The sequence below is a fragment of the Aptenodytes forsteri genome, unplaced genomic scaffold, assembly GCF_000699145.1.
Source record: "Aptenodytes forsteri isolate BGI_AS27 unplaced genomic scaffold, ASM69914v1 Scaffold260, whole genome shotgun sequence".
Taxonomy (NCBI): Eukaryota; Metazoa; Chordata; class Aves; order Sphenisciformes; family Spheniscidae; genus Aptenodytes; species Aptenodytes forsteri.
In genome coordinates, this window is record NW_008795557.1 from 1,801,411 (window position 1) to 1,819,279 (window position 17,869).

Sequence of the window (17,869 nt, forward strand, 5' to 3'; positions counted from 1 at the left end):
CGTGAGGAAAAATCTCTTCACTGAAAGGGTTGTCAAGCACTGGACCAGGCTGCCCAGGGCAGTGGTGGAGTCCCCATCCCTGGAGGTATTTAGAAGATATGTAGACATGGTGCTTAGGGACATGGTTTGGTGGTGGACTTGGCAGTGTTAGGTTCACGGTTGGACTTCATGATCTTAAGGTCTTCTCCAACCTAAATGATTCTATGATTCTATAATACTGATACTTCTGTAAAACTGGGCCACCAGGTCTCCACGCTTACGGACCTGAATCCCTGCTTGGCAGGATGGGATGTGTTGTGGCTTAGCTTGTTCTGAACAATTAAAATGTTTACTGGTTTTGTTAGCAGAGGCAGTTTAAAAACACTTGACCCAAGTGTTCATCACATGAAGGTGATCGAAACTCTGACCTTAGGAGCTGTGAGCATCCTGAGATTTCAGTGCTGGACTCTGTGTGCTGGACAAATGATGCTGTTTTCATTTGGAGCAGGATTGCTCCACGTGAGATTGCTAGAGGCAACATTCCTGACTTTTTTCCCCCAGCTTAAGTTGCACTGAATCACACGGATATTAGGGTTATTTTTTACAAATGGAAGGAGTAATCGATCAAATGAAAATAGTTAACTGTAGCTGTCAGCATTGCTCTCTATAACTCAATTTAGTTTTGCTCTTTTTATGAATTATGGGAACTTGGTAGCACATGGAAAGCGATACCAGTGGTCAAGGAGTGACTTTTCCGGGGACGTGATGGCAGGGCTGGAGGGATCCTCTGCTGCTTGCCCTTAGCGGGACCTCCGAATGCGCTGAGATGTGGCATGCATCAGAGAAGGAGAAAATGCAGTCCTGGCACTAGAGCAGGTTGGTGCATATTTTAGCTGTACACCAAACAGTTACCTCTGCTTTTACATTTTTCTAATGGATTTCAAAAAAACAAAACAAACCCACAAAACCCAGAAAAAACACTCCCAAGACTGTTGAATGTTGATACGTAGACTTTCTGTTTAGTTGCCAATGTGTAGATGTGAACCAGTAGACAGTGGTACTTCATATCGATGCCCCCTTAGATGTGTTACAGGAGCAATAGGATTTGTACAAGGGTTCCTACATCTCTGTGGTGACAATGCACGCGCTTCGTGTGTCACTGTACGGTGATTATGAAGAGGGGAGGCTGCCTCTTGATAAATCGCAGCATGTCTTGATGTTTGGAAGGTCTCCAGGGTGGAGACGTGGATTGTTCCTGAGGTAGTTGGATGTGGGAGTTTCATTGCTCTCTATAGGAAGGGCTTGTCTCTTGGGAAGATGAATTTTGACCTTTGGCCAGAGAAATAACGAGGAAGAAGTGTTGTGTGATGTAGCATGACATGGTGCTGAGCAACATCTTAAATTTTAAAGGTCTTACTTATTTACCCTGTCTCTGAAAGCTGGCGCCGGCTACTGTACTTTAACCTAAAAGCTCTTAATGATTTTTTTTTTTCATGTGTTGGAGCTTCTGCTGTTGGGTTTTGAGGATCTTGAAATAGATTGTGTTCATCAAAGCAGAGGAAAAGGTAATTGTGTGGTTCTTCTCAGGGTATGAAAACTCGGGGCAGGAGGTCCTTCAGCATCCTTTGCTGCTCTCCGACTCCAGTGTCATCCCATGTCATTTGACTTTCTCCACCATCCCATCAGAAGGAGGGATAAGAAGGCTTTGATGATGTCTGCAAGGCTGAGTCTTTCATGATGATGCTCCTCCTGCTTAAAACAAACCAACTAGCCAAAATTTTCAGCAGTTTGATTAAAACACTTTCTTTGAGGTATAATTACTGTATAAAGGGAGTACTACTTCCACGTCCTTAACTTTATAGAGCGTAAAAGTGTCTCTACCTGAGTTGCGTAAGCCATTCTTTTTCTTGTTTTCTTTTTTTTTAAGCATAAGAAACGGCATTAAAAGCATGTTAAATTCCTTCTGAAGCATTAGTTTCCAGATTTGGGACCAAAAAAAAAAAGATCAGTCACTAAAGTGTGTGAGGAAAAAAGGGGTTTAGTAACTCTGGAGACGCTAGTTAGTGAGGTATCTGAGCTATCGGATCTTTACGCATGCTGTTCTAAAATCTGCAGCTGTATAGCTGGCTATATGGCTATGTTATTTCTTGTCTCTTGTACAAGAGACATCCATGTGCACATGCACTCTCGTATGAATCATCTTCCCCAAAGTAGTAATTTAATTTTTCCTCTCTATATATATTTTTAGTTCAAAATAAATTATAAAGATACCATAATGTTTTTTTCAGTCTTCTGCTAACTTTGCTTTATAACAGATTGGCTGCTGTTACAAAGGCATGAATTCTCTGTGCAGCTTTGTGTTACACCATCCTAGTGAAGGTTTTGCTCTTCTGTGCTGAGACCTCTTCCAGTGCTGGGTCCATTTGGTTGTCCCAGTTGTGTGCTTCTAGCTCGGCAATCCCTTTAGTTGCATGGGCTTTCTTTTTGTAGGAAAAATGCCGACAGGTCCTGTTTAACTGGCTAAGACTGAATATAAAATATGAGACCACTAAGCAGGGGGAAATGACAGTTGTGTGAAATCACAAACTGCAGAAAATGAAAATTACTTGCTGTATTTCACTGGGCATCCCCTAATGTTTGCACCCTGAAATCAAAGGGAAGGAGTGGTTTGGGGTTTTTTGGGGTTTTTTTATGTGTGTCGTTGTCAAGAGATATTGTGTAGGCCAAAAGCAAAGCTTGCCTAATATATATATTTTTCTTTAACAAATTCACAGGATGTGAAAACTCCCAAAGGCAGTTGAATCTAAAGATACAGCTAAAACATCAGTCTTGGGAATGCCTGCACTTCAGACTGGGGGAAACAGAGCAGATAAAAACCTGTATGAACGTTTCACTTCTGATTTTCATTTTTTTTTCCCTCTTCCCTGAACAGAGACGATACTGCTGAGACGGGCCTTGGGTCCATTGGGCTATTGCTGCCTAGTGCCGAACAAGGGTCTCCACCACCCGAAGGGATAAAATTGTGGGTGAGGTATTTTTTGCTGTGTTCTTTCTTTGATAATCCTTCCTGTTTCAGGTTCTTTCTTTTGTTTTGGTTGTTTTTCTCCATATCCCTTCAACTCGTTGGAGGTGATGCTACGCTTTGTGAACCCAGCCTCTGGAGTGGGTGTGCAGGAACATTGTGGGCTCAACGCTTGCAGATGTTCACCTCTGGACGGTGTCTTCCGCTCTTGCGGTGGTTTCCTTGTTTTAACTGGTTACTATTGGGCAATCTCCGTCCAAATTCTTCCCCTGACAGCTGATCTTGCCTAACTTGGCTGATTCATTAAGCTCTGGGATGGTCCACACTCGCAATGCGTTGACTTTGAGTTGGGCTTTCTGGTCTAAGTGAGTGTTAATGGGCGCCCTCTGCTAGGAACAGATGGTCAGTGAAGGTTTCATTTTTCAAGGCGTAATGGACTGTATTTGTAAAACCTTTAGAGTTTTTTATCGGCAGCTTTGTTAAACTACATCTGTTTTTCCCACCTGGAATACCGTTACGATAATTCGTATCGTGGCTAGAATAGTTGTTTCATGTACTCCAGCTTAATAGTGGGAAATAAGTCTTTTCTTGGGTATTTTTGGTTTGTGTGTCTGTTCTTCCTTCATAGAATACTTTAGAAGGTATTCTAGAATTAGAAAAAAGGGTTTTATATATTTTTCTGAATCAGTTGGTTATCTTGCCCTTAATTCTTATTCAAGAAATCACGATCTTTGAAACAAGTCCTTAAAAAGGATTTTACTTCTCTACCTCTGTTTTCCGTAGCATGGGGAGAATTGGCATGTTCCAGCCCCGTTTCGTATACAGAGTGAAACAGATTTGTAACATTCAGTAAATAATATGCAAAAAGTATGCCTATTAACATCCTGAGTAACCACCAACAACAGAGTAAATAGGAGGTTAATGAGATTAAGAGGAAAAAGGAAGGTAAGCGTTTGAGTGCTCCTCCCCATGGCCCTGGAGCCGGTGGCAGCCCCGTTTCTGTTGATGAGCCCAGCATGGCTATAGACGCAGGAGTGATTTTGCTGCTATTCCCCATACAAAGCTTAATGATTTCCTACTGCTGGCATTTTTCTTTAGATACTGTATAATATTATTAAATCCCACTCAGATTTTGAGCTTTTTTTTTTTTAAATAAATCTTTTTTTAATGTTTTCCCTATTTGTTTCTAGTGCTGGGGCTCAGTGGTGAGGAGTCTGATTAGCCCTTGTCTTCTGAAGTCTTCTTCCAGGCATCTGGTACCTTCCTAGATGTCTCCTCAGGGCCACCAGAGGAGTTGGCCCAGGTCTTTTCTGGGAAACATGGTACCATCAGAGTATCATACCCAGAAGTGCATTGAGATTTAGCCCTTAATTTTTATCCTAAGCTCCATCTTGACTCGATTTCATTTGTCCTTTGCCTTTCTCCTTCCAAGTGCTCTCCATCACGTGCTTTCCATTATACCCTGCAGGGAGAGAAAGACCCATTTCCAAGCAAAAATATGACTTTTTTTTCCTACTGGGGTATCTCGCAAACCCTCTCCCTTTCCAGGTTAGTGGGTTTTCCGGACACGGTGCTCTCTGTCCATCTTCCTCCAGCATCTTCTGGCAGTCGTCAATGTTTTCTCAATGTCACTACCTCAGAACTGTTTATTTGAGTTTTCTCCACCCAAAACTGCATATGCGTGGTTGACTCAAAGCTCTAGGCACCGACTCCCCTTACTGGTCAGTTGACAAACTGCAACATATTTTTTTCCTCTTTTAAATGAAAATGCCTTGCCGAGAAACCTGTTTCGTTTACTCAAGATAAATCTTGTACTTCTGACCCTTGCTTTCCTTTTTATGGTGGTTCTGATTAAACCGCGAACCTTCAACTTAAATGATTCAGGTAGAGTATGGGGACTGCATATTGCCTAAATGAATTATTTGCCTCTTAGCTTTTGTTTTCATTTGTTGCATTGTTTTTTTTTTTTGGTTGTGGGTTGGTGGTTTTTTTTTTTTAATATTGCAAGTTATTTTCCTCCTGTTTCAATTGAGTAAGGCAGTGGTTTCTCTCTCCTATCAGCTCTTTTGCATTTGGGTGTGATGATGACTATTGTCCCCTATGACAGCTTTGCCTGGAGCTGAGATTTCCTCTCCAGACTGCGTTGCTGGAAGTCAGCCCAATGTCTTGGCATGGGCTGGGCAAAATAGAAGAGCACTCGAGTGCTTCACTGATGCTGTGGGAAGGAGGAGATACAATTCCACCAAATTGCTGTCCAACAACACAGCCTTGGAAAGGTCCTCCGGGTTCATCTTGACATGATGGTGTAATGGTTTGCTGCTCTCTGGAGAGCTAAGAATCATAGAATGGTTTGGGTTGGAAGGGACCTTTAAAAGGTCATCTAGTCCAACCCCTTTGACAAGGGCAGCGACATCTTCAACTAGATCAGGTTGCTCAGAGCCCCGTCCAACCTGACCTGGAATGATTCCGGGAATAGGGCATCCACCACCTCTCTGGGCAACCTGTGCCAGTGCTTCACCACCCTCAGCGCAGAAAACTTCTTCCTTAGAAACTAAGAAGATGGGTTTTTGATGGGAAGAGTTCCTCCCTTGCCTTGCAAAGACATGATACGGGGCAGTCTGAGGGAGAAGAAAGTAGGTCTTGAGTTTGCTTGGTGGGATGATCTCTCTCCCTTTTCCTCCAGTTCCCATTATGGTTGGTAACTGGGAGGCCAGCTGAACTCAGTGATGCTCTCACAGTGCTGAGGCTTTTGACCGTAAGTCACATTACTGGTCAGCGTGCAGAGAGCTCGCGCTGATGCTTCCAGACATTGCAGTGTTGGACAGAGAGATTGCTGATATGCAGGACAGCAAGACCTTCATAAGGGTAGGAAGGCGTTAAAATCAATGGCACGATTGCTTGGAGTTCCATTTTAATCTCTTTGTAAATAGAAAAGTGATGGAAACGGCAAATGTGTGTATGTGAGTGCAAGGGAGGGCCTTGCACGTATTCCTGTGCGAGGGCAGGGGAAACTATTCAGCTTGCTGCAACGTGTTACTAATATTTGTGTATGAATGCTTAAAATTTTGCAGGAGACGTAAAACTTGAGAAATCTACTTCGTTACCTCGTAAGTGGATGATTAAACCTTCTGCATTTTCTTCTTTTTCACTGTGGGAATCTTTAAGTCGTTATGCTTGTTTTCTTTAGAGATCATATTAAAAGCAAAGAGTGGATTCATTATTTATTTATTTATTTTTGGAAAGCGCTTCTCTTAGCCTGTTTTAGGGAAAGGCACTTTAATTGATCTTTCAGACGGTCGAGAAGAGGACAGAGAAGAAAATATTTAATGCAACATATAATTCTTTCTGGTTTTGCCTCAAAATAAGAAGCCACTTTGCTAAGATTTATGTATCTAAACACAGTTTATGCACACGGTGCAGCTATGTTTTATCTGCCTACTGCAGCAGGCTGATGCAAAGAAATGCTTTGATCAATGGTATGAACTGGTTCAGGATAACGCCCAAACTGTTCCAATGATAAACGTGGCGCCAGTTTCTTGCCACCTTGATTATAGTTGTATCTTTTTACATCTGTGGTTTTGTTTTGTTTTTTTTTTAATCTACTTGAAGGTTAAAAATTAAAAAGATGCAAGTCCTTTTCTTGCTGTGCTATACTGAAGCAGAATAACACCCCATTAAACCAAGAGTCCTTCCTATGCATTTTGCAGGACTAGGATGCTTTGGAGGCAGGTGAGGTGACTGTGCCTTGTCTTTAATTCTCCTAGATGCACAATACTGCATTACAGAGTTTATGCAAGCCTGGCAATTGAACACAGATTGCCTGAATTGCGAAGCATCACTTCAGTGTCAACACCTCCCTCCTGTCTAAGGTGAAACAGCTGGGGTGATTCGATGCTGTTGTACACTTACCTTTAAGGTTTGAGGTCTGAGCTTCTTTAGTCTGCAGGAATATTTATGGGCTGGAATCACCTTGCTTTGGCTCCGTCGTAGTCAAAGGTCAAATGAAATAGTGTGTATCGGGTCTTGTTCAGTATTTGTGATCTGTTGTGGCTGAGATGTGAGCGATGTGCATGTGTTAACGCACACCTCCGTGGTTTGCTCTAAAGATTTCTGAGGATATCTAGACATGGTCTGGAAGAGTCAGCTGCAAGACCGTGCCTTAAAGCTTTCCCTAAAATAATAAGCTGTATCCCATCATGGTGGGCTGAAGCTGGAGCTTGATGGAGGTGTATGGCAGGGTGCCATGGGAATGATGGAGAAGGGACTGAGCTCTAACGCCCCATCAGAAACCTCTTCCCTGCATGTAGACAGAGTAGAGCCACACAAATACATGTCCTGCTGTTGAAGGCCCAGCTGGTAATCATTGAGTTTGAGCACTGCTGTAGGATATAGGTATTGTGAGCTGGAAGCCGTGCAAGTGCAAGACAAGAAGGTTGGTTCCTGACTTGGATAACTTCAAGTTTACTGGAAAGTAAAAGGAAGTGAGGAGATGATGATCGGCATCAGAACCGGTTGAGAGGCTGGAAGCAAAGCCCAGCTCACAGCAAGGACATTTCAGGGCAGTAGGTCCTGAGGAAGCCTGATGTCCCACGCAGCCAGATTTGGGGAGTCCTCCTGGGAAGACTACAGAGATGTGGACCGTGGGGTTGTTTGCACCTTCCTGTGCTGGTGAGTTTGTCCATACAATTGAGTTAAAATACTTGGAAGAGGTTCAACTTTTTAGAAGTTGCATGAATGTCTAAAGTAAGCAAAACCCTTTACTGAAATAGCTTTTGATATTTTGGAGATTTTCAGCTGCATTTTTTTGAAATATGCTTGGCATTTGTTTGAAATACGCCATGTGCCATGTCTTAAGAGTGCATTTTCAATATATTTTTGGGTCCCTCTTATTTAATGTTGAGCTCGAGAAAGAACAGCCCCTGTCTGGGCCGTGCTCACACCCCCCACACCCCCCCAAAAAAAAAAGGATGAGAAAAAGTGAGAAGTAAGCAAAAAGAGCTTGTCATGAAACCTAAATTCACTTTAAAACATCTAGTTTAGAAAGGCATCTTTAGAAGCTCAGTCTGTACTTTTATTGCAAGGACGGTGTTATACTGCTGTACTATATCAGAGAACTGCGTAACAGCAACTCCTCTGTCCTGAATGACTGCCTAGAGCTGTAGGTTTTTGTGCTTAACACGACAAATATTTTCGCTTGGTATCTCCAGGGGTAAAATGAAGGAGTAGCTGCTCTGAGGGATTAATATGGAGTGAATTAGATGTTTGTAAAAGGCATTAAAAGCCGCAATCACTGTAGTGGGATTGCATCCCAGTGTTGGAAACAGGAGGTGAGATGCTGCGGTGTCCGTGGGGAAGCTGTGAGCCAGAGGCTGTTGCAGATCCTCCTGCTGATGGACGTGGCTGCTGTGAGTGAAGCACTGGTCTGCCTCCGTGGCTGCTGTGAGTGAAGCACTGGTCTGGTCCAGGCGTGGGGACAGCGATCTGGATTGCAGGATGAAGACAGCCGGTTATTTACTTAATGTGTGCGTAGATGAAAGGTGCTTAGATCAGATGAAAAGGGGGGAAAAAAACCCCAACCCTCAAATCCCTCGTATTTCCCGGCATCAGTCATAAAAATAGTTGTAAAAAACCTCAGGAGTGTCTCTTCTCTGTTCTCTCATGCTTTCAGTAAGCACCACAGGCCAAATGCTTCTGCTCACGGCAAGGATGCTGTTTCTTGACCCCAGAAGCTGCATCCCAATGTCTTCCCCCGGCTCCCAGCCACAAGGCAGGAATAACTCAGCCCGCTGGGCAAGGAGATGCCCAAGGACTAGCTCACAAGCAGAACATGGTGGTATTCTCTGAACGTCCTGCTCCTACAGCATCCCCACACAGGTCCAGGATGGGAGCCAGGCAAGATCTTTGATCTAGGTAGCCACTAGCTGGGGGTATTGAGACCCATTTTCCCACTATCAGGGTTATTCTGGTGACCCAGCAATGCTTGGAGCAGCCCAGCCCTTGTTCTGCTGGCTGGGCTTGGTGCTGTTTCTTTGCCACCTTCTCAGAAATCGCTCTCAACTCAGCTTGCTTTTTTTAGAAATGAGCTTTCATCATTTGTAATACTAAAGGCTCTCCTGCAATGGAGGAGTTTTTGGCTGGTATTTTTAGCTGAATGTTTCATTGATCTGATTTACAGCATGAGCTGCTGGCCGCTCTGTTAGCAAGAGGGCGGAGAGCCAGCCATGGTGTGGGGTGGGGAAGGAGGAGTGTGGGGAGGTCTTGACTTATCTTGCTTGTCAGAGCTAATGCGTCACAGAGCTGCAGCCCAAAGATGCATTTTTGCATCATTTTAAGCCAATAAAATCAGGGCTCCACGCTCTTTTAAGTGGATCCATGGACTTCAGCCTTTATCCAACATTTTAGCATTGGTGTGCTGGTGTCTGCGTGGTGAGCCAGTTTGAAGGCCTGATTCATTCAAAATGAAACTCTACCAAAAATAAAAAAGTGACTTAGATTTTGGATAGATGAGATGTAGTCTTAGCCCTATGAGGCAGCTTGCTGCTCTCGCTTGGGTTGGATTAATCTTGCTTGCACCCCCAGCTGAAGAGGCTGAGTGCCAGCCATCAGGACATGGTGGAACCTTGGTTGGCGCGGTAGGGTGGAAGGTGGTTTCTTCTGGGCAGTGCCGTTGTCTGTGATGTGGAGTGTAAAGCCTCCATCGCTGATGCTTTGCTACACGGTGAGTGCAAACCTGAGCTAGGAGCACCTGAAACCTTCAATGACAGGTTTGAGTGTTCAGCTCAGTCCTAACCAAGTGCATAAATAAAGCTGGAAGCCTGAGGAATGGGTTATTTTTCTACTTGGTGAACCAGAAAATTAAATACAAATACAGTGTTTGGGGCACGGGTATGAAATTGAGAACAGATGAGCGCTATTAAGTTGTTTTCAGAAGTGGAATTTTTTTTGATAGTCTGAAATCTCTCACTTCCTTTAAGGCTTTCTTCTGTCGCTGTCTTTCTGCCTCTTCCACTTTAGTAGGCTGGCTGAGTTAATCACATCAGAGAAAAGAGTACAGTTCACTGATTGGGCTTTTCTCCTCTACCCAACCGTCAATGAATATGTTCACGAAGCACATAAGGACTTAATATCTCAATGTCATCAAGGGAAATACAGGAAAATTCAGTGATTATCTATTTCTTTGTATTATCCAGTCAACCAGTTAGTACATGTCCAGGTCTAGATGACCTGTGTATGCTGCTTGCTGCCTCTCTGGTACTTGGGAGATGCTTTGGAGAACAAATTGAGACATGAATGGGACTTGAAGCTGCAGAGGGGAAGCATCCATGGATATATGGAGGATGTGGAGAGATTGTGACAGAAGTGTCGTGGGGATACAGACTAGGGGAGCAGGGGTTATCATGGAAGGAAACATTTTGCAGGGGACATGAGCAGGGATGCTCAACCACTGTTGGCTTTGTGAACATGTTGTTCTGCAGTACTCAGTGCTATGCAGTGTAGAAATGTGTGGTTTTATCACTGCTAAGACATGTGTTGAGCGAACAAAACGGCCTTGGAGACTCTTCAGTTGAAGGGGAATGTGACTTTTTTCAAGATACTGTTCTGGAAGTTGCACGTTTAGGGCATTTCCCTTAGTCTTCCTGATCCAAAATAGCTGAATTGCCTGACATTCAAGATGCTTGGTGCATGCCCTCTCTTCCTCTGGAAGTGGAACTGAAGAAATGGTAATGTCAAGGAACCGGATTATGCAAAGTAGCACCTCTGTGAGGTCAGGGTGACTGTTTTAGAGATCCTGAGTTGTTTTGTGGCACGTGTGTCTACGTGGATGGTCCGAAGTTAGAAAGGAAAGTAGGATGAGATTCAGCCTGTCCTGTTAGATTAAGCTGCTTCTTATTTTCTTGTTCTCTCCTTTGGCCTCAGCATGAAACTCCCAACTGGAGTTTGGACCATGAAGAACCCACTGAAGTCAATGACACAGTGCTGTGTGTCAGTTGTCTGCTGATTTGGCTCGACAGGGTGCTGGGCCATCTTGTCTAGACCATGCTTTTGCCAAGAAAGGTTGGACCAGATGATCCTTGAGGTCCCTTCCAACCTGGTATTCTATGATTCTATGATGACATGCAATGCAGACCTCCATCCTGTTCTTCCAACAAAACCACGTAAAGAGTTTCTCCTTTACTTGAGAAACTGTGTTTTCATCGGATGATAGTATTCAGAAGGGAAGAAGTGAACTCTACATTTCTTATCTTCTGTAGCATTTGCAAAAAGGCTGAAAGCTTAAGTCTAGCCAGCTCAGGGCAGCAATCCTTTGCACTTTGCTGGAGGGAGATCCTGGCTACCAAGACTTCTGCACTAAAAGGACTGAGCCACCTGCGAGATGGGAGATAACTCCAAACTGTTCTTCTGTGTTGGTATGTATGGCTTTGCCGAGGAGGAGGTTCCTGTCACACTGGGTGCTACTATTGAAGGCACTAATGCAAATCTCGTGTTCTTCATCGTAGGATGTTCTGGGCCTCTGAAGATGAGTATGCTCACGTCTGGGGTAAGGAAAGCTCCTGCATACCCAGACTTGCTCTCTGGTTGCTTTTTTCCCTAAGTGCCCAAATTAGCTCCTTTTTCTGTTGAGATGTTGTTTGTAAACTTTTCTGTTACCTTCTGCTGACTTCAATTTACCAGTGACCTTTCTTGCAGCCTCAATGCAGTGTTCTTGGTACTATGAGCAATATAAACTGTCTTAAATTATACCTCTCGCCTTCCATCCATTTCAGTTTTGTTTTGCAGGAGGATCGTGCATTATCACTTGCAGTTTGCTTTCAGAATTGAGGATGGTGATAAATAAATACTGGTGGTAGAAACTGGAGAACATGGACTGCTTTGGCTAGCTCAATGTGTGCAAAAGAAAGAAGAATGGATTTTTTTTTTTTTTTCCTTCACGTATGCTTTGGATAGACCTCTGTCTTCTTCAACCTATCTTTTGTGGGACTGTAGGCAAAGGTGCTCACGTCAGCTGATGTTCCCATCTCACAACTGGAAATGCCAACTAGGGTCATTGCAATAAAGGCAGCTGTGTCTTGGTTAGAAACTGGACTAATGCAAACTCTGCCATGCGTGCTTGCCTTCGCATGCTTCCCCTGCACCTGGAATTGTTTTCATCTCCATGAGATGACTTTTGATTGGAAACCTACAGGTGTGTTGCTGTATTTTTCTTAGTAATCTCTGGCACTCAATTTTTATGCTGCAGTTTAGTGGAAGGGCTGTTGAGATCCAGCTGTGTTGGCATTCATCCATTTTGCTCTGACTTGACTGCAAACAAGACTGTGTGTTAGATGGCAAAAATCTTTAAAATAGAAAAGCAAATTCATGCAATGAATGATGTAGATCTAGCTTTTGGAGTAAAGTGACAAAAATCAAGTCATTGTTTTAACTGAAGTACACCTTTCTGTTAGTCCCCTGTTCTACTTAATTATGGTCCCCATTTCTTGATCAAATGGGAGACTAATGTGGGTGGATGCATTTGTCAGAGCATGACATGTTTATGTTGGAAACACACTGTGTAATTTGCTGGTTGGGCCCTGTATACTTAGGGAGCAAGAACATAGTCTTCAGGCCTCTGGTTGTGGGACATCTGCTCCTCACGGGAGGTTTTTGGGCAGCAATACACTGATACTCTGGTGCTTGTCAGATTACATATATGTGAGGAAACCCAAGTGGCTGAAGTGACTTTAGGGCTGGAACATTAGTGGCTGGCTACACTACTGCTGGCTACACCACCAAGATGGACCTTGCTGTCGGTGGGGACATCAACCAGGATGTAACAAAAGAAAAGTCTAAAATACAAGCCTCAGAAGGAGGATCTCCATCTGCTCTCCACCCTCCATCTGCTGAAGAGCAAGCAGAAGACACCTGATTTCCTACAGATGTGCCTTTCACCTCCTGGCACATCTTCTGCCACTTGCCAGCTCTAGTTGCTACCCCCACCACAAGAGAAATCACAACTATGGCTGGTCGTCCATTTGTCTACTCATCGGTAATCCACGTGTTGGGTACCTGCTGCAAGTGTTGTGTTTTGGTCTAATTCTCCACGCTGGTGTTCACTTATCTTTCTTCCCTTGATTCAGCCCTTAATGTTTCACCCAACTTTTGGGGTGATAATTATGTTTTAAGATTTGGTGGCAAACTTTTTAGCAGGGCCTGTTGTGACAGAACAAGGGGGAATGGCTTTAAACTAAAGGGGGGTAGATTTAGACTAGATAGAAGGAAGAAATTTTTTACGCTGAGGGTGGTGAAACACTGGCCCAGGTTGCCCAGAGAGGTGGTGGATGCCCCATCCCTGGAAACATTCCAGGTCAGGTTGGACAGGGCTCTGAGCAAGCTGATCTAGTTGAAGATGTCCCTGCCCACGGCAGGGGGGTTGGACTAGATGACCTTTAGAGGTCCCTTCCAACCCAACCCATTCTATGATTCTATGATTCTAAGATTCTTTTTTTTTTTCTCCAATTTGATTGAAGCTGGCCAACAGCTTCATGTTATGGGAGCAGCTGAAAGGGCAGAATGGGACTAGTAAATGGGAAAGTCAGTATAGACCACTGATGGTTCTTGTTTCACTGTAATTCTTTGTGATGATCATCACCACATTGCTGGGAAAGGCTGAGAAAGTAGCATCTGTCACTCCATGACCATGGGAGGCTGGCCATTTTGTTTGCAAATGTGGAAAACTATAGGATGAGTGTCTGGAGGCAGTGCCATGGTAACAAGTAGTAAAGACTTCTCTGTCTCTTCCAGAAGATCTCCTGGTGGGGAATGTCAAGAAATGCATCTCCTGTGACTTCGACATCTCTTGGGACACAACATCTCTCTTGACTTTTGGTAGCCTATTTGTGAAAGTATTTGGGGAACATATTCTCCTGCATATTCTCCCATCTGTCTTTTTCCAAATTCACTGGCCTTGGTGTATGCTTAAGAATAGACTTGCTTTCTGCGTTATGTTGAGAAAGCAGTTAAGAATTTATTTTTTGACCTTCCTGTGTTTAGATGACAATATTTTTAGTATCTTACATGATGGCTGTTTCTGAGTCGATTTGTAGTTTGGACTTTTTGTTCCCATTTAAATGCAGAAGGGAAAGCTTGATCAACATCTTAATTCAAAAGATATTTTGGGGTGTTCTGTCACCTGGACGAGGTTGTGTGAGAGCCCTTTTCCCAGCACTTTACCCTTTTACATCGTTCATAAAAGACTTTTTCAAGAATGGGTGAACTGGGCTTGTGGCATTTACCAGTCCACAAGAACGTACAGTCACTTGGCTGTACAGACCCTGTATAAGCATGCAAAAAGGGAGCCCAAAATATCACCCTTCCCCTACCCCCAAAAACGTGTGAAATGGGGAGGAAGAGATTGTTTCTCCATTCTCTTTTTTTTTTTTTTTTTTTTTTTAAATTATTTAATTGGCTTCCCCACAGTATCAGTGATTAGATGGGCTTTTTCTTCTATTTGCCACTTATTCCATCTTAAGCATGCTGGCAGGTAACTAGGGACGGTCTTTTCTTTTCTAAACAATGACGAAGGGATAATACAGGCAAGAGCATTTCGAATGACCTGAAGACTGTAAGATATGGAAGAAGCTTCCTATAAAATTATATCTGTTTGGGATGTGGTATATGTCTTGTATGCAGTGTAATTGGACCACATTCAGCTGTGTAACTTTTGACATGAATTGGCATCTGGTTCTCTGAAGGCTTAATGGTGCCTTTAATTAAAAGTAGTCTAGGAATTGCCTAGTGAGACACAGGGTTCATTTAGCTCAAGAATCTCTCTTTTGGATGGTGACCAGTAGTAGTGTGCTCAAAAGAAGAGAAAGTAATGTCCTAATATGCAAATACGTGATAATTTCTCCCTGGGTTTCTCCTGATGGAGAAACCTTCATTACGGCTGGCTTTAGCATTTGTGTTATAACTTAGTTATGACAACTTTGGCTGGTCTTGTTATGCACTTCCCTGTGCCTTTGGAAGCTTGAGTTCTTGGCCTCCACAACCTGTGCTACAGTTCAAATACTCAAAAAATTTCACTTATCTTTTGAGAATTTCCTGGCTTTTCATTTTTTGTGGGAGATTTCCTGTTTTTTCTGGTATGTGGTAGGAAGCACAGAGGTTCCAGATGTCTTCTCTAAACTGCTCCTTACTGAGTTCGTTTCTGCTGTGTTTGGTGTCAGTCTCCTTTCTAAATCAAGCTCATTCTTTCAGTGTGTCTCCTTCCTTCTCCCCTATCGCCACAGGGCAAGGAGCATTTTTGCTGCTCATCTCTCCTCTTTACTTTTGTGAGCTCCTTCTCTATTGAAAAGAACAAGATCCAAATGACACTGCACCACTAGTTTTACCTTATAATTTTACATTATAATGTATATATATATGGTATATATGGTATATATCAAAGTAAATTTCCTGAAAAATCAACTTGCATGTTCAAGGAGGCAGTGAATTGGCATTTGGGGTCCATGAGCTGCTGTGAGGGTCTTGATGTGTTGTCCCCTTCTTTGCTCGTCAGTTGATGTCCCCCCGTGAGTTGTGTTCGCTTCTGTTGTCAGGCTCAGGTAAGTGATGACACTGGTCCCAAGGGGCTTCAGGAAGTTACTGGAGACCTGTGATTCCTTCCATGGTCAGTGGAGCTCCTTTGGGGAGAAGCCAGACTGGATTCCTAGACACAACAGTGGTTGTTTAACCACCTGTTAGTGGTTAAACATTGAAACAGGCTGCCCAGTTTCTTTGCTCGTCAGTTGATGTCCCCCGTGATCCTGGGTGAGTTGTGTTCGCTTCTGTTGTCAGGCTCAGGTAAGCGATGACACTGGTCCCAAGGGGCTTCAGGAAGTTACTGGAGACCTGTGATTCCTTCCATGGTCAGTGGAGCTCCTTTGGGGAGGCTCCAGTCTCCCTCCCTTGACTGTAGAGAAATCAGACTGGATTCCTAGACACAACACTTCGGTTACGTGGCTGAGCTTGGCCACATAATGGCTTTTTCTCCTCTCCCTTTTCCCTAACACGTTCAGGGAATTTAAATTGAATTCATGTTAGTGTTTACCGCTTTCGGATGTGCTTACTCAGGACTCTGGCTGCTGTTCATACCTCTGCAAGCCTCTTCCTTGCACATCCCAATCCTTTGAATGATCAGAAAATCTTTGATGAGGCATTTAATTAGCTGTGTTACAGTCTTGCTGCCTGGACTTGACAATATTTGTGATTCTGCTTATGTTTGCTTCCTCCTAAACTGAAGTCGTGGCCGGAGAAAAGATGGTCTGGATTCCCGGTCGAAGCTCACCAGTCGTGAGCGTGGGACCTGGAGTCCCTCTGAGCTCGTGCATCACCCATGGAGCTGTTTGGAGCTTTCATCTCTGCTATTCATGATGGTTTGTCCACATTGGCGAAACTCAGTGGAAAATTTTCTGCTGTTGATAGCTCTAAAATCAAGCCAGCAGCATTAACGGCATTCAAAGTTATGACTTAGAGCAGGCTACCGTCATCTTAAACCCTATGAGTTTAATTCCTTTGCAGAAAGCATCTTGTTGGTACAGTAATTGCCAAGCCAGAGCCTGGCTAGAAGTTGTGACACCAACCGTTAAGGTCATCTTTCCACTTTGGGACAAACGCAGTCATTTGAAGGATCCTTCACGTTTCTTCGGTGCCTCTCACTTTGATCTGGGAGCACTTTTTTTTTATCCAGCCTCCTGGCATCTTTGCGAGGAAGGGAGGTATTGAAAAAGAATAATTTATAGGACTTCGTGGCATGATGCCATTTTGTTACAGTGTAATCGCGCTTGAAATATTCAATAGAACATCATTCTCGAGTTAATGGGGAAGATTGTCGTTGGATTATGTCCCATGTGATTTTTTTTTTCCAAAGTTTTCTTGCTGCATATGAGATAAATAAATGATTATATCTGCGTTCATAATAGCTGGTATCAGAAGTGAAGTGCTTCAATTAAAATAGTTCTAGATTTATTTTTTTTCCCAAATAACACTGTTTTATTAGCTTACGTCCTTACATTTTTTTCCCCTCTTTAAATAATCCTAAAATCTGCATACAAACTGTTTCCCTCTGCCCACACTCTGGATAAAACATCTATTTCCAAAAATAGCAGAATGATGTTACATTTTATTTGTTGTAGGAAGAAAAATAGCAAGTTGGAGGTGAACAGCAGAGTGAAAGTTCTTAGAGAAAATAGGAATTGCTTTTTCTCTTTTCTTACTTTTTTTTTTTTTTGTTGTCGTCGTCAGATCTGTACCAGATGTGACTGTGACCTGGTGATGGTGTGCAGGTGCTGCAGCTATTACTGGGCTGGTGGAGGGAAAAAAGAGAAGGGGCTGTAAGAGCCTGAGTAGAGTATTTCTGCATTTCAGGAGGCTACAGAGTTCATTTCCCCATAAAAGCACGCGGAGAGAAATGAATGCTGTTAAGAGGACCATTTTTGATGATTTTCAAAATCAATCTGGAAAAATCAGAATGCCTTCCATCCAGCCTAGGTTAAGTAAAGGTGATTCAAGGTAGCTTGAATATCTTTTTCTCAGAGATTTTCAGCAGATGTTCTGTGTTAAAACCTGATGATCTTCATGGTTATTTGGAGATGTACGTACAGTACCTGCTGCCCTGATACTGAATGGAGGAGCACAGTTTTATTATGGGCAGCGCTTTCTTGTTCAGTATGGTAAGTGTACTGAGGGAGCTGGTGGAAGTGCTCACCAAGCCACTTTCCATCCTTTATCAGCAGTCCTGGCTAACCGGGGAGGTCCCAGTTGACTGGAGGTTGGCAAATGTGACGTGCGTCTACAAGAAGGGCCAGAAGGAGGATCCAGGGAACTACAGGCCTGTCAGCCTGACCTCGGTGC

The 17,869-nt window shown here is 43.4% G+C and overlaps 1 protein-coding gene across 4 annotated transcripts in view; it reads left to right on the forward strand.

Moving 5' to 3' along the window:
• Positions 1-17,869, forward strand: part of TSNARE1 (t-SNARE domain containing 1) — a 337,590-nt gene that overhangs the window by 13,587 nt on the left and 306,134 nt on the right. For 2 of the 4 annotated variants that reach the window (XM_009282164.1, XM_009282163.1), the window contains exon 2: positions 2,912-3,005. The gene's annotated coding sequence lies outside the window, so the exon portion shown is untranslated. Of the gene's footprint in view, positions 1-2,911; positions 3,006-13,803; positions 13,865-17,869 lie in introns of those variants that run through there. The other 2 variants (XM_009282165.1, XM_019472824.1) reach the window with 2 other exon arrangements.